The 14,568-nt window shown below is 33.4% G+C and overlaps 1 long non-coding RNA gene and 4 other non-coding genes across 5 annotated transcripts; all 5 read right to left on the bottom strand.

Annotated features, from left to right (window-relative positions):
- Positions 1–2,520: 2,520 nt before the first annotated feature.
- Positions 2,521–5,289, bottom strand: LOC145069166 (uncharacterized). Its single transcript, XR_013689327.1, has 2 exons — positions 5,166–5,289; positions 2,521–4,619 (listed from the first exon to the last, which is right to left on the bottom strand). It is a non-coding gene; the product is annotated as an uncharacterized LOC145069166 (long non-coding RNA).
- On the bottom strand, positions 4,466–4,588 carry LOC145071773 (small nucleolar RNA snoR80). The gene has a single exon (XR_013690780.1). It is a non-coding gene; the product is annotated as a small nucleolar RNA snoR80 (small nucleolar RNA).
- LOC145071760 (small nucleolar RNA Z152/R70/R12) lies at positions 4,726–4,836 on the bottom strand. Its single transcript, XR_013690768.1, has one exon. It is a non-coding gene; the product is annotated as a small nucleolar RNA Z152/R70/R12 (small nucleolar RNA).
- LOC145071759 (small nucleolar RNA R11/Z151) lies at positions 4,868–4,963 on the bottom strand. Its single transcript, XR_013690767.1, has one exon. It is a non-coding gene; the product is annotated as a small nucleolar RNA R11/Z151 (small nucleolar RNA).
- Positions 5,037–5,137, bottom strand: LOC145071750 (small nucleolar RNA Z157/R69/R10). The gene has a single exon (XR_013690759.1). It is a non-coding gene; the product is annotated as a small nucleolar RNA Z157/R69/R10 (small nucleolar RNA).
- Positions 5,290–14,568: the final 9,279 nt, after the last annotated feature.

Here is a 14,568-nt window from a genome sequence, read left to right as displayed (position 1 = left end):
ATCACCCCATTTTTGGGTAAGCAAACAGTTGTACTTTTGTGACATCCTCGATTTCACGGCCAGAAAAGACCGATTTGTTTATGTTTTGTTTTATAAATCAGAGTATTCGTTTAAAGAAAACAGTTGCGGAATTTGTTCCCAAAACAAGATATAATAAAAACTTATCAAAACATTTCTCAAGGAGAATGTATTTTCATTAAATAATAAAACCGCGGGATGTGATGTTCCGATACAGACACATAAGCATAAACAGAACATACATTTATTTACTCTAGTGATGTACATCTCCTTTAATCTCTCAGTGCAAAGCAGCTTCGTATCGATACCTGTGATACAATTAAACTGAGTAAGTCAGACTTGGGAGCCTGGTGAGCATATAGGGTTTTCAACCCACACTATTATATATATATATATATATATATATATATATATATATATATATATTCAATCATCAAACAATCAACCCAATTAACCATCCTCATTATCTTCTTTTAATCTTCCCTAAAGATATTATCCTAAGGGTCCTCTCCTATATCATTTTTACCTCTCATCTCCTTACATCTTATTTCCTTATATGTTTGTTCCTAAGAACTTTTCCTAAGGATCATCGCATGAATAAGTAGCCACAACATCGTCTGGACTAGTAATTCATAGTAAGGGTTAGACTATCATCACATGAATACGCAGCCACAACATCGCCTGGACTGATAATTCATAATAAGGGTTAGTCTATAATCGCATGAATACGTAGCCACAACATCGCCTGGACTCGTAATTCATAGTAAGGGTTAGAGTATCATCGTATGAATATGTAGCCACAACATCGCCTGGACTCGTAATTCATCACCTACAGGTTATGAGTTTGCTGGTGTTTCCACGGGGTCATCTAGAATAGTCCGTGGTCGCCATCTATACTCTGGTAGATGACTACATCGCCAAATTTCCACATCGCCGGTCAAGATTATGGTATCTCCTCTCATATCACATCACCTATTTATCATCACCTATCTATCATCACCTATCTCTCATCACCTAATTATCATCACCTATTTCTCATCATCTAATTATCATCACCTATTTCTCATCACCTAATTATCATCACACATCATCTAATTCATCTACCCATGTTCTACCCAACATATTTGTAGATATAAAATACATATACAGATTAACTCATTTAACACCTATATAAAACATCCATTCCACCAATATCTCAAATAAACAAACAATATATAAACACATAGCACGTATTTCATAACAAATACTTAATATTTATATGTTAGAAGAAAGTGACTACACACTCACACATATAAACATCTTTATATTATACACATAGCACATATTTCATAGAAAATACTTAATATTTATGTGTTTAGAAGAAAGTAACTACACACTCACTTGATTAGAAGATGATCGGACAGCACTACGGCTTGTAGAAGTAGTATTCTTCGGCATATCTGGAAGATCTTCACAAAAACCGGACTCCTCGCGGCAGAGCTTCGGCTCGGGAATTGCACTTCTCGGGATCTTCGGGGCTCGGGAATGATACTGGGGCTTCGGGGTAATTCTTGCACGAAAAACGATGCAAAAACGTGAGAGAAAGGGAAGAAATGAGCAAAGAACTCGGCTGCCCTCGACACCCTTTTATAGGGGGCTGGAAACCCGAATTACGCTGGGCGTAATTCTAAATTACGTTGGGCGTAATGGGGATAAGAACGCTGACTCCCCCCCCCCCCCTCTTCCGGATAATATCGAATTTATATTTAAATTAAATATCGAAAATATTTAATAAACTTCAAAAATTCATATCTTCCTCATACAAACTCCGTTTTTGACGTTCTTTATATCCCCGCGTAGGTGAGACTACGATTTACAACTTTCGTTTAGACTCCGTCGGCTAATTTTGACTTTATTTTTTATTATTTATTTTTAGTAGGCCGGGACAAGAAAACTGCGTTATAAAATCATAACTTCTTCATCCGACGTCCGTTTTCGCCTATTTTTTTATCGTTTTACTAAAATTAATGAGATCTTCGATTCTCATTTAAATTGTTTCGGCTAAAAACCGCTCGGTCTCAAATCGAGTATTCGGGTTGCATACCGCTAAATCGAAACTTCGAAAAATCATAACTTCCTCATACGAAGTCAGATTTGGACGTTCTTTTTATGCACGCTCATGGTTTAACGTATTCTACGAATTTCATTTAGATTGATAAGGCTAAATATCACTCTAACGTAAATTCACTTTTTACGTCGCGCTGTGTCATGCCGGTTCTGTCGCAAAACTTCGACAGGTCATAACTTCTTCGTTATAACTCGGATTTCGGCGTTCTTTATATGTACGGAATCCTTATAACATATACTACAATTTAGTTAAGATTATTCATTCTAAATAATCTTTCATCAAAAATTATTTTTGAAGCCTATCGTCTCTAAATTAACTAGCCCTGATACGGACGTTACAACTTTCGTTTAAAAATCTCGGGAAAATGACTTAAAAATGTAACAAATTTTCAAAAATGTCCAAAAAAGATCATTATTCTTTTTTTAGTGTAAAAAATACCATTAAATTGAAATTTTTGTACAAAAAACACCAAAAAAATACACATAAAGTCTTGTGGTAACCTTATTTAATGGACATTTACACCTTCAACTACCAAATTAGATGTGCTCCATTGGAAACCATCTCCACAACAACAAAGACGACGACAATCATTGCCCTTCTCCGAGAAGGGCGATCTTCTCTGGCTCAACAATGTCCTTCTTCGGCTAGATTTCTAGCAAACCACCACCGCAAGTGGGTTCTGAAAACCTTCACAGTGGCAGCGACATTTCCCCATCACAGTTTAGGGTTTTTTCCAAACCACCATCTTCTCTTTTCCCTTTTCTGCATTTTCGCTAGGATGTACACTAAATTGGTGTCTTCGATCCATTTTATACACCAGGTGCTACTGCTTCATTCCCGATTGGGTTTAATATTGGAGATAAAAGGGCATTAATGAATGAGTTGTTAATGACAAACAGAATTCAGTTCTAGGCAGTCAAGATAAATCCTTTGAAGGGCTTCAACCTGCTCAGGTGTGTAGGAAGCATACTTCCCATTTGGGGCTATCTGAGCACATAATGGTTGTCAAAGAAGAACTTGGGTATCGTTTGGGTCTAAACTGTCTCTTTTTCTTCGTCTCACAAATAGTGTATGTGTGTATTTGATCTCATAAATGGTGTATCTGTTTGATCTATGGCAAAGGTGGGGACTTTCAGAAGCAAGAACGGGTGATCTAATAAACTCAACACAAACAGAAAGACAATGAGTTGTGTGATGGATGGTGGTCATTTAACCGAGTAATCTAGAGAATACCCGGTCAAATGGTATTTTTTACACTAAAAAACAAATAATGGTATTTTTTGTACATTCTTGAAACTTTATTAACTTTTTAAGTCATTTTCCCAAAAAACTCTAACATAAACTTCAAAACTTTATTAACTTTAAGTCATTTTCCCAAAAAACTCTAACATAAACTTCAAAACTTTATTAACTTTAAGTCATTTTCCCATAAAAACGCATATAAACTTTAAAGGAAATCGCAAACCAAGTTCATTGCAATTTAGACAGATGTGGCGTATTTATAATACATATTTTACCGACTATTTTCTGCAAAGCAATTTAGACAGATGTGAGCGTATTTTTAATATGCTAAGTGGATGAAAATTCTCCTTATTTTCAAATCAACAAATTAACTTATTTAGCTTATTTCTCCCGTACCATAATAACCTTAAGCTGATTTTTAAAAGCTGATTATAATAACCTTAAGCTGATTTTTAAAAGCTGATTTTTAAAGACAACTACCATAATATGCTGTACCAAAGATCGTTTTTTTGGTTGAAATTAGTCCTAATCTTTTAGAAGGAAATTTTCATCCGCATTTGATTGGTGTGATCGTTATTCTTACTGACTTCAATTATTTTAGACGAAAATTATGATTTCTTGCTATTTTAGACGAAAATTCTATTAGATATAATTGGAATGCTGAATTCTACAAAAAGAAGACAGCTAAAATTTGCAATTTAGCGGGATTAAAATTTGATTAAAATGTGTTGGAACAGTTTAGACAAAATTCGATTGGTATACTTGGTGTGCTGTATTATTCTACATGAAGTAAATAGCGGAAATTTGCGTTTGGGTTGCTCTACTCTAAAAACATGTTCAGTTAACTTAGAACATAACAAACATAGCAAATAAACACATTATCGTAATATAAAGAAAACGAGCAATCTACACCAATGAAAAAAAACTAAAAAACTGTTGTTTGGAATCTATGCAGAAAATAAACCAAATAAGCATTCAAAACAACCATACAGATTTATAAAAAACACACGCCATACAGATTTATAAAAAACACAAAACCCACGATTAACACTAGACTTATATTTTAATCGATCTGTAGAAAATTTTAGAAAAATTGAAAATTGTATGAAGCGTTTCCAGGATATAATGGCATTGAGAGACCATTTATCAGGATCACCACAACATTCATCTGGCGTCCAAGCCATTACACCGTGAGGAACAAATTAATCCTCCAGAATTGGTAAACGGACGCAATTACAACATAATTCAATACCTACACAAATTCACAAGTGTTTGAATAACTTCATGTAAATCGAATGAATTTTTGCCTTAAAACTATAAAAATTGAAATATACATATTGAAACATAAGAAAAATGGAATAGCTCAGTGGAAGGAGAAGTCGTTAAAATTGGGATCACGGCAAAACAACGTTACTTGCTTTGTCCACTGCCCTAATTACACCAATGGTGCTTCGCCTCATCATCGCCATTGATATTAAATGTTTTTTCAAAAACAATTATGAGCCTCAGTGTGTGTAACAATCAGATCATTGATTTAATGTTATATTAAATCTCACTGAAATCCGCTAAGATAATTAAAAGTATCATCATAAGCTCCGATCAGATTTGAAAGAAAAAAAAACGAATTCCGATTAAAAACTTGTTTAAATTGAAACAAATCAATCGATTTTTATGTGCTCAGACAGCCAAGGGTTGGTCGTCAAACTGAATGGGAAGAAGAGCCCAAGATCAGAAACTCTAGTCCACAAATTGATTCATCAACGCACAAAAACAAAATTTTCAAAGACAATAATCAAACCTGCTTGACCAATCGATGGAAAATATGAAAAGAGCTGCTGTAATCTGAGATGAAAGGAGAAAGTTGATGTAGGAAAGGAAGAGGGCGATGCTGCTTTATAGGATTGAGTATGTGAATGTGATTTAGGGTATTGGAAATGGGAAGTAGGGTTTTAGAGGATTATTTGGGTTTTATGGGCTTCATATGATCTATATGGTCTGGGCCTATCATAGTTGGGAACTTTGGATGTGTTTTTTTATTATCAAATTTGTATTGGTTTTAAAGTTGGATAGAATCGAATCGAACTTGGCCCTTGAAGCCTGAAGGCTTGAATTAAATTTAAATGAAAAATGTTTAAAAGACTAGAACCTGGAGTTTATTTTATCTAAACCAATTTGGTTGAAATTTAAATGAGACTGAGTTTATTAAACATTAAATATTAGATATTTTATAAAATAATATTTTTTCATAACATAATTTAATCTTTTGAAACAATTATAGAAAAATCAAATATTGTTTAAAACATTTATAACACTTTATTATTATTATCAAGTTAATAAAATGATTCTCTTTCCTTATAAAACTCATTAGAATTTTGTGGCATTTTATTTAAAAAAAATAAAAATTCCCAAAAATGACAAGTGAAAAATATTAGTTTTAAAACTCCCACAAAATTACATGTGACAAAACTTTTGAGAAATTGACAAGTGGTAAAAAAAACTTTTATTTATTAGAAAGGATTCATTATCTACACTAATAAATAAAACCATATTTCTGTCACATGTCATGTTCTAAATGATTTGGACACATGACATTTTAATAGATTTTTAGAATTTTATTATTTTCAAATGTAATTTTCTGATTGGTTTACATTCATAGCTTATTTCGGTTACAAATCTATATATATATATATATATATATATATATATATATATATATATATATATATATATATATATATATATGTTAAAAAAATCATAGATGTGACTGTTTTTGTTTCAATTTGGTGTACATTCTGTTTTGACAAATATTAGAAAATTGTTAAATTTGCCACAATATATTTGATTATGTATATTTTTTGTTCATGATAACATAATATTTATATTTTGTTGGAATAAGTATAAATGTTTCAAAATGTTTATTGTTGGTGTTATTACAGGTACGATTAAGTATTGATAACCCACAAAGTTAATCGTGGGTATAAGGGTTGTATGGTCTTTTTAATTAAGAATTTATTTGTTATCTTTTTTTGTTCATGATAACATAATACTTATATTCTGTTTGAATGAGTAAAAATGTTTCATATTGTTGATTGGTGTTTGTTTGTTATAATTGATAACCCCCAAATTTACTTGTGAGTATAAGGGTAGTAACGTCTTTTTAATCAAGTATTTGTTTGTTATCTCCACAGGTGGTACAGTTGTTTTGGGAGACGACTTTCTCTATCAAATTGTTGTCTATCTGAATATTACATCCTTGATAGTATAAGTAGGTAGGTGGTACTTGAGGTATTATTAACTTTTTAGATGTTCTATATGTGCTGCACAAAACTTGATTTGTATATCATTTTCGGTCTTATTTTGCATCCACACTCCATCCATTTCTGTATAATGATTTCCTTATTTTGTGTATTTGTTGTAAATTAACCCTTTTCCCTTCTCAACTAACTACTTCGTGACATGTCGTTTTAATTTATAAAATATGAGTATACTACCACATTTCTACCACTTTAAACACCAAATTGAAACTACTGTGTTATCATGTTTGTGTATCCGGACATTTATTTTTCAAAAAAAAAAACATCCTGCATACATGTTACTGTCATTATCTTATACTAATTTGCTTAGATAAAGTGTATATTTGTTACCTTGCAGATTCTACGCAAGGTTGGAATGTGCTTCTACACAGCACTGAAATCAATTATTTTTTTAACCGTGTTATCACTGTGTGTTTGTGTGTAATTATGTATGTCGTTTGTATTTATCTTTAATTATGTTTTATGTCTTTAATTATGTTTTAAGTATGTCGTTTGTATTTGTCTTTAATTTTTTAATCGTTGATGTGGTTTTTTTAGTTTCATGTGGAATTGAGTCTGTTTGTGGTTATATTCAATGATCATAATTGCATAAACACCGTCATTACAAGCAAAACTATATTCAATTGTCTTAAAAGTAACAACTTAATTAAAAAAATTAACACTTTCCGTTACACTATTTATTTCAGGAATGTAAAAAAACGGTTTCGAACAAGATATGGATTCTACAGACCCTAAAGAAAGACAAAAACATAGGAAATTACATATGGATAAAAGAAAATCCAATGTTATGTCTAGCATGCCAATTGGTAATTGTTTGTATACAATTGAATTTTTTATATTGTAATTTGAGGGGTTAATATCAATTAATTTATTCAAAATATTGTATTATATCCAATTGAATCTTTATGTCATATAACTAATATATTTTGTTATTTATTTTTGTTACTTTTTATATATCAGATGTGACTTATCGGCAACAACATATAATTTTTTCAGATAATTCTACACAGGTTACCCGTTTTAATGAAAATGTTAGCCCAACTATAGCATATGGATATCAGCATACAAGTTTTCAATCTTCTCTCATTGTTAATAACAAAGGTCCATTGTATAACGATCCCAAGCTCAAAAGAAAACAAAGAAAAATGTATTTAGATAAGAGAAAATGTAATGATATGACCACCATGCCAATATGTATTCCATATAGTATATAAAATATATTCGTTTATCCAAATATGTTTGTTTCTTTTTAACTAATTGATATGCATTTGTATTTACTAATGTTTTTTATTTTATAGCTAATAATCGTGGTCGTGTTCAACAAAATTTCGAATCTACTTCCAATTTTAATTTAAGAACTCCGTTATCTAACATTTCCAATGTTACGAATACATTCAGTTTAATATTTTTTATTTTATATGTTACTTATCTCGATTTGCATGCATTATAAATGTTTCAATTTATGTTTGTATCCGATTTATTTATAAATTCAATACTAACGATCGAACAATGCCCACCACGCCAACACGTATTCCATATATATAGTTTTCGAAACATATTCGTTTATCCAGATCAATTTGTTTCTTTTTGAACTAATTAATACATATCTGTAGTTACTAATGTTTTTATTTTACAGCTAATCTTGGTCGTGTTCAACAAACTTCCGAATCTACTTCCAATTTTAATCTAAGAAGTCCGTTATCTAACTTTTCAAACGGTACAAATATATTTCTATTAACATTTTTGTTTTTATATGTTACTGATGTGATTTGTAATCGAGTTTAAGATCAATTCAAGTATGAATTCAGAAAGAAGAATAACAATGAACACAAGAGTAAATATAATATTTGTTCAGCTCATATTATGCTTTTGATTTTACAGAGTACAAAGAATAATCTGTAAAAGACTGAGTGAAAGTTTTTTTTACTCACTTAGTACAGACCCCTATTTATAGGAGAACAAAAGCATAACAATACTAAGGACTAGACATTAAGACTACTCTTTATAATGCCTTAGTACAAATAACATTACATCCGAAGACCCTTCTTACGAAGACAAAATAAACTTCGTAACAATCTAACTGACACTTCGACTATTACAACATTTAAACCCTAACAATCTCCCCCTTTGGAATAAAGTTCGAAGTCCTCAAGACGTCAGTGATTGAACGGCATACATCAGCACTCTTCGGATTTCCATGTACCAAGAGATAACTTTCTTTATCTCTTTCTTGTCTCCTTCTGAGTTCTTCTTGCAATGATTCATACGAACAATTAAGTTCGTATATTGTGAATTTGTGTATCTCTCCACTTCAGAAGTTTGAAATAAGAATCTTTTAGCTCGTCCAGCTTTGTCTTTTCCTGCAAAAACAATCCCCAATGGCTTTAAACATATTTCACCGTCTTCGTACTTTTTCAACTCATTCTGCTTCTTCGTAGGTGCCATTGGTGCAGTTATGTCGAAGCCTTTAACAGTTGCAAGTTCGACATCAGTTTGAGCTAAGCACTCAAAATAATTCTCCAAAAATATTTTTATGTGCCTACACCCTAGACTGAAAACATATGGTTCTGTTTCTTGGAGATAAGAAAATGACTTGTCTTTAAGCATCAAGGCAATGTTGATGAGATCATAAGTGTTCATCAAAGGAAAGTCTACCACAGTAAATTCTTGTAACTTTCCACTTGCTCTTGCCACAATGTACTTCAGATTCTGAAACTTCCCTTCGAAAATGACATCCCTTTTTATAGATATCACCTTCTTGATCTTCTCCAAGAACTATACTTCTTCTTGAGCCTTTGCTAATACAGCATGAAATCTAATCTTCATCTTCTTTCCCTCTTCGATTTCCATTGACTTTGTTTCAGCCTTGAACTGTGGCATAACGAACATCATTTCGTTGATTGGAAAATCAAGTTGACCAAAATCAGTGTTCGTCACCACAAAGCTCTTCTTCAGAATCTTTTCAAAAGAATACATGTGATCAAACATCACCCTGGATTCTATTGTTTCATAATTGAAAACTTTCGAAGGATCACCCTTATCAACATTCGAACCATCCAAAGCTCTTTGTCTCATTATACTTTGAACATGCCTCATTTTCTCAACCTCAACTGCCACCTCAACTTTCTTCTCTTTATTAGACTTCTCAACCATAACTCCTTTTTCCTTGTCTTTAACATTTGAAGGAGCTATATTCTTTGACGAAGAGACATCAGTCTGTTTCTCAATTACAATACCTTTTGACATAAGTTTTGAAATTGGAACTGTTGTAGTCACAGTCGAAATGACTGGAGCAGCTGAAACAACAGTTGGCTTTACATCCACTTTCGAAGAATACACTTTTCCTACTACCTTCGTATCTTCAGTTGTCTTCGCATGTTCCCCAGCCTTTGTATGACCAACTTTTTCTCCCCCTTGCACCTCTGTGACAGCAGGTGGGGCATCTGATACGCTTGGTAAAAGGCTTGATATATGAAGTAATGGAGCAAGGTGTTTGTGTAAGATGGCTTCAAAATGTGTAAATTTATGAGAAAGAAATTCTTGAGAAACAATTGGAGAGGTAGATTTCGAAGACAGGTCTTGGAGTTCTTTCAACAATTTGACCAACTCTCCAAAAAATTGTTCTTCTTTGGCAGAAAGAGAGATCATCTGAGGATTCATCTGTTCGAACATTTTAACACATTGAACAACCGCATCACAAATAATGTCGATCTTCTGATGTGCTGATTCATACCCTTGCTGAATATTCTGAACCTCCTTCGTCATGTCTTCACGAAGTTCGCGAATCTGCATGTTAACATCTTCACGTAACAATCTTCAAATCCTTCACCTCCTTCATAAAATCAGACCTCAAAGAATTGATTCGATTATCTGTAGAACTATCATTCTGATCAGTCTTCTCAAGAACTCGTCTTTCAAAATCACGAATTAATCCTGATGCCTTCGAAATAACCCTGCCTTCCATTTCCTTCATTATGGAATCAATTTCCATGGTTGTAACTCCAACACTGCCCACATCTGCTTGAGATTGCAAGATAGAATTCAATTTCGAATTCAAAATTTTGAACTGCTTCATGGTCATCAGCATATGATCAGGAAATTCTTCTTCAACTTTATCAAAAGGAAGATCTTCGAAAGTTCCTCCAAAGCCTTCGTTATCAGTTTCATCATCAACAGCCATTGTTTCAGCAATAGGTGAGGATGGATTGGGTGGATCAGTTGATTGAGTTGAGAAGATAGTGGTAAATGGTTGATCCATAATAGATTGAAATGTTGGAGAATCAGTTGTGGATGTAACCTGAGGTAAAGAAGTAAGTTCAATAAGCTTCACATCAGCAGGCTTCGAAATATCAGTAGACTGACTGATATCTACTTCTTTAGGAATTTCATCTTTGGGTGTCTCAGGAACTTGATCTACTTCTTCGATTTGTTGGGTTTTCTTCAAAAATTTTGCCATATCTTCAGCCCTTCGTTTCTTAGAAGATGGAGACACTGGAGCTGGAATTTCTCTAACTGTGACCCCTTGATGTGTAACCTAAGTTTTCTTCACCAACTGAGATTTTCTCTTGATTTTGATACGTCGAAAAACACCCGTCTTCGAAGGAATCGTTTTTTTTTTGATGGAGACGCTTCGATTACTGGTGTATCAACCACTGAGGTTAAAATTGGAGACACCTCTTCGACAGTACCAGATGTAGCTATTGGCTCTTGATTCTTTGGTTCTGTTTTCACCCCTTTTTCCGAAGACCCAGCCTCTGTCTTCTTTGATTTCTTCGACTTCTTCTTCTCTTCGAGTTGTAACATACCAGTAACGACGGTTGTGTCAATGGATTGCAAATATGACACCAACACTTCATTCGTTGGATCCACCTTCTTGAGCATTGCATCCGGAATGCGAGCAATAGTTGTAAAGATAGCCGGATCATCATGCACCTCCTTCGGACTACCATACATGTGAAAAACCGCTTTTTCTTCGTATTCCGGAACTTCGATTTTCTCTTTCTGATAGACATATTGTATTATCAGACTCCAATAACGTGCACAAGAAATCCCCTGCTTGGCACTCGTCTTCGAAATGCTAGTTAAGAACTCTGTCCATAATTGTTCAGAGTAATCCACTTGCAGATCGTAATACAATCCAGCTACCATTGCATACACCTCCATCCTTCCTTTATCAAGACCCACAGTTCTTCCAGTAAGACATCGAAGGAATATGCCAAACAAAAAATTCCATATTGTAGGTAACCCCGACTTCTTGAAATCACTGATACGCGTCAGAGGAGGTTGATGGCCCATCTCATTGAACATGAACACCACTTGAGAAGAAGAAAGTTCATCATAAGGACCAAAATTTGGAATTCCCAAAATCTTGCAAAATAAACGCTTGGAGACCCTAATTCTCGTATCATTGACCATTGTGAACTCCACACAACCTGTCTCCTTGTTGTATGATGCAGTAGAACCCGCCTTTGATAGCCAAGACATCGGAGCAGCAAAGGAATCAAACATTGCTTTAGACATAACTGAATTCTGTAAAGCAACCACAAGCATTTGAAGTTCCTCCGGATATTTTGACAAATCCGATTCTACTTGGTAGTTGGAACCCTGGATCTTTAAAATCGGAACACTGATTATTTCGTCTGTGGTTGGTGATGAAGTAGTTGCCATTGTTGATGATTAGAGCAAAGAACGTTTGAAGAAGATGAACTGCAAAGAGAATTTTGTGTTACAGAAGGTTTGATCGCATAAAGTGTTATTGATTTCTGATTTTCCCTTTTATATGTAACCCTAGATTTTTGAATTTGAAGCGGGATACAATAAATGCTTGCTGACATGGCACCTTGAAATACGGAATGTACTCATCAAAAAGTAACAATCGTAACTGTCAACACGCCTTACACGCATATTATCATACACCATGCGTCATCAAGAAACAAGACTGTTTGATATTCCCCATAAGAATTGTAACCGTCGGATGCCTTCGGAATAAAGGTCAGGCTCTTTCACTTTGAGGTTTAAAAAGCGAAGTCATATGCCAGAGTTTCGAAATCGTCAACTTAAGTTGGTGTTACTCAAACCTCAAGGATTTCGTGTGTGCTGTGTTCCAAAAGAAATTAGATGAGAAACAAAGAAAAAAAAATTGAAATCTTGTGATGTCAAAAATTTATTTTGACACAAAAACAGATTAATCCCAGGCAAAGATATCTTCGAAAATTATCAAGAGAGATAATTAACAGCTTGTTTGGTTTCCCGTGAAATACAATCGATAACTTGTAGAAAAGTTTCGAAGGGTTTCTTTTATAAGGCAAATGGGTGGCTTCGAAAATTTCGTTACATGTCAACCTTAACATAAGGTGATAAATTGTAAACAAAATTAGTTGTGTAACCAATGTAGTCAGTGACATCTTGGTTGCGAATGACATTCAGAGTAACTAGAATTTTCGAAATATACTCACACAGAAATCATATTCATAAAAAAATTTATGCTGGATCTTGTTGGGAACAAACATCGTAGTTTTCGAATGTTTGATTAAGATCACTCAAAAGAAATGAATATGATTTTGAGTAAAAAAAATACTGAAACAAATGCTTCGTAAGATCTGGAACATTGTTCCCCGTCAATTCCTTAAGGTTTATGATATTTTGGGTTTCACTTCCATCACGGACTCATGATGTTAGATCATAAACACAGACTTGTGATTTGTCTAGGTTTTGATTGGTTTGATCAAAGACCTCAAGGACAAATCGCTTCGAAAATTTGGATTGTAAGAATTGTTTTGGTTTAAAAAGATTGGATAAGAATCGAAGTGTACCTCTGTTATAATGAACAAAACAGAAAACTCTTAACTCATTTGAGAAGAGTAAGGTAGCTCTTGTTGATTTATGCAAATACAAGCCTTGTTGGGAAGAAATTTTCATGAAATAATTTCATCAAGGCTTTCATTTCCCATACATAGAATCATACGAGGCTTGAGACAACATGCAGCAACATGCTTCTAGGGACATCCTAACTAATCCAAAGTGTATCGAAATCATACCTTTCCATAGAAACCAGACACATGAATCCTTCGTATTTGAAACTTGACAAAACTCACAATACATATGTTAAAACCAAAGACAACAAAAAATATTTTTGGTATTTTTGAAATTTTTCAAAAAAAAAAAATTAAAAAAAAACAACCCGAAACAAAATCTTTTTGGATTTTTTTTTAATAAAAGAAAATATTTTTGATTTTTCAGGTTTTTCATATAAAAAGAATTAAACAAACTAAAAGTCTAACCTTAGTTGAAATGTGTACAAATACGAAGCATTCGAACCGTTGACTTGAACAGTAATCTCTGATTATGTATTTCAACAATGAATAAATCTTCCGAATGCAAAGCGTTCGAAGCGTTGACCATGAACATTAACCTCTGATTATGTATTTCAACAAGGAATAAAACTTCCGAATGCGAAGCGTTCGAAGCGTTGACCATGAACAGTAACCTCTGAACACTGAATCACCCTTTCCGTCCATGCACCAAATTAGTCAGACCCATCACTCTTCGCTTTTATCACATAGAAGTGAATTTCCATTAATCATACCCAATCCTTCTAAGATATGAAGAAATGATTTTTCATCCAATGCCTTTGTAAAAATATATGCCAATTGTTCTGTTGTTTTCACAAAATGAACTTCAATATTTCCATCTTCAACATGATATTTGATGAAATGATATCGAAGAACAATGTGCTTAGTCTTCGAATGCTGCACAGGATTATGACAAATTCTTATTGCACTTTGTGAATCACAATATAAAGGAATCTTTTTCATATTAATTGCATAATCTCTTAATTGACTTTGAATCCAAATTATTTGTGATGTACACGCAGCTGCAGCAACATAT

The sequence above is a fragment of the Lactuca serriola genome, chromosome 8, assembly GCF_051521515.1.
Source record: "Lactuca serriola cultivar US96UC23 chromosome 8, Lser_US96UC23_V15, whole genome shotgun sequence".
Lineage (NCBI taxonomy): Eukaryota > Viridiplantae > Streptophyta > Magnoliopsida > Asterales > Asteraceae > Lactuca > Lactuca serriola.
The sequence above is the reverse complement of the archived record's forward strand: the minus strand, read 5'-3'. Positions and strand labels throughout refer to the sequence as shown.